Below are 2,517 nucleotides of genomic sequence, written 5' to 3'. Positions count from 1 at the left end.
CCACAGGAGCTCTTCTTCATGAAAACTATTAATATGAAAAGCAAGAGAAGTAGCTGATTTTCCTACCACACAAAAAGTCAGACAAAATGAGGAGACAGAGAAGTATCTCCAAAATGAAAGACCAGGACCAAACCATAGCAAGAGTCTAAAGTGAAATGTATATAAGTAATATGCTTGATAAGCAATTAAAAGTAATGATCATAAATACACTTATTGGATTGAAAAAGGAATGGAGGACATCAGGAGTGATACCTTCAACACAGAGATAAAAAAGAACCAGTCAGAGAACAATAAATGATATACAAAATATACCTGATGGAATAAATAGCAGGCTAGACGAGACAGAATAACAAATTAATGACTTGGAATACAAAGTAATGGGAAGTAACAAAGCTAAGCAAAGAAGATGAAAGAAAATTATGTAAATTGAGAATAATTTTAGGGAATTCAGGGACTCTATTAGGTGTAATAACATTCACATAATGGAGATCTCAGAAGAAGAGAGAGATAAGAGAACAGAAAATTTATTTGAAGAAATAAAAGCTGAAAAGTTCCCCAGCCTGGGGAAGGAAACAGATATCCAAATACTGTAGGCACAGAGATGCCCCCCAAATTCAAGCAAAAAGTCCACACCAAGACATAGTAATCAAAATTGCAAAAAGTAGCTATAAAGAAAAAAAAAAAATTAAAAGCAGGGGCACCTGTGTGGCTCAGTCATTAAGCATCTGCCTTTGGCTCAGGTCATGATCCTGGGGTCCTGGGATGGAGCCCCACATCAGGCTCCCTGTTCAGTGGGAAGCCTGCTTCTCCCTCTCCAATTCCCCTGCTTGTGTTCCCTCTCTCACTATGTCTTTCTCTGCCAAATAAATAAATAGAATATTAAAAAAAAATTTTTTTTAAAGCAGCAAGAGAAAAGAATACAGTTACATATAAGGGGAAACTCCATAAGGATATCAATAGATTTTTAAACAGAAAATTTGCAGGCCAGAAGTGCAAGGAACAATATATTCAAAATACTGAAAGGGAAAATTCTGCAGCCAAGAATACTTTATCCAGAAAGGTTATTATTGAGAGGAGAAGGAGAGATAAAGAGCTCCTCAGACAAACAAAAACTAAAGGAATTTATGACCACTAAACTAGGCACATAAATAGTAATGGGGACTCTGTGAGTGGAAGGGAATGATCATAGGGAAAGTATAAAAAGTAAAACAAGAAACAAAACCCCCCACAAAACCAGTAAAAATAGAAATTTCTTCAAAATTCAGTCAAGGGATTTATAAGATAAAAGGATGTAATATATGACAACATACAACTGAAATAGGGGGGTGGGGGATAGTACTGAATGGATTTAAACTTAAGCAATAATTAACTTGATAGAGACTGATATGTGCAGAAGATGTTATACATAAACCTAACAGTAACCACAAATCAAAAACCAGTAATAGACTGGCAAGGAATAAAGAAAATGGAATTCAAGCATATCACTAAAGAAAACCAAAAATTTTCTTTTTCTGCCATCTTGGGGCCTGTGGAGGTCTGCTGGGAATAGGACTTGTACAGTACCAAATAATGTCTGGAAGGCTGTGGTCCAAGGCCATTTTTGCTGGCTATAAGCAGGGTCACTGCAACCATGGGGTGCACACAACTCTTCTTAAAATTGAAGGTGTATATGTTCAAGATGAAACGGAATTCTATCTAAGCAAGAGATGTGCTTACGAATACAAAGCAAAGAACAACACAGTGACTCCTGATGGCAAACCAAACCAAACCAGAGTAATCTGGGAGAAAAGTAACTCATGTTCATGGAAACAGTGGTTCATGCCAAATTCTGAAGCAACCTTCCTGCTAAAGCCATTGGCCGCAGAACCTGTGTGATGCTTTACACATCAAGGATTTAAAAATAATAAAAAGTAAATATATAAAGGTATAGATTTGTTAAAAAAAATTAAAAATTTTTAAAAATTTTAAAAAGCCAACAAACCATAAAAGAGAGCAAGAGAAGAAAGGATCAGAAGAAACATAGAAACAACCAAAAAAATGAGTAACAAAATGGCAATAAATACATATCTATCAATAATTACTTTGAATGTAAGTGGACTAAATGCTCCAATCAAAAGATATAGGGTGACAGAATGGATAAAACAAACAAAAAGACCCATCTGTATGCTACCTACAATTGACTCATTTCAGACCTACAGACACCTGCAGATTGAAAGTGAGAGGGTGGAGAAATATTTATCATGCAAATGGATGTCAAAAGAAAGCTGGGGTAGCAATACCTATACAGGACAAAATAGACCTTCAAACAAAGACTGTAACAAGAGATAAGGAGTGACACTATATAACAATAAAGGGGACAATCCAACAAGAAGATATAATAATTGTTAATATTGGAATATTTACAATTATTCCAATACATGGGAATACCCAAATACCTAAAACAGTTAATACCAAACAAAAGAAACAAATTGATAACACAATAATAATTGGGCACTTTACCACCCCACTTACATCAGT

At 35.2% G+C, this 2,517-nt stretch overlaps 1 pseudogene; it reads left to right on the top strand.

Moving 5' to 3' along the window:
* The first annotated feature begins 1,569 nt into the window (after positions 1-1,569).
* On the top strand, positions 1,570-1,898 carry LOC122907886 (annotated as a pseudogene).
* Positions 1,899-2,517: the final 619 nt, after the last annotated feature.

The sequence above is a fragment of the Neovison vison genome, chromosome 5 (genome assembly GCF_020171115.1).
Source record: "Neovison vison isolate M4711 chromosome 5, ASM_NN_V1, whole genome shotgun sequence".
In the NCBI taxonomy this organism is placed as follows: Eukaryota; Metazoa; Chordata; class Mammalia; order Carnivora; family Mustelidae; genus Neogale; species Neogale vison.
The sequence above is the reverse complement of the archived record's forward strand: the minus strand, read 5'-3'. Positions and strand labels throughout refer to the sequence as shown.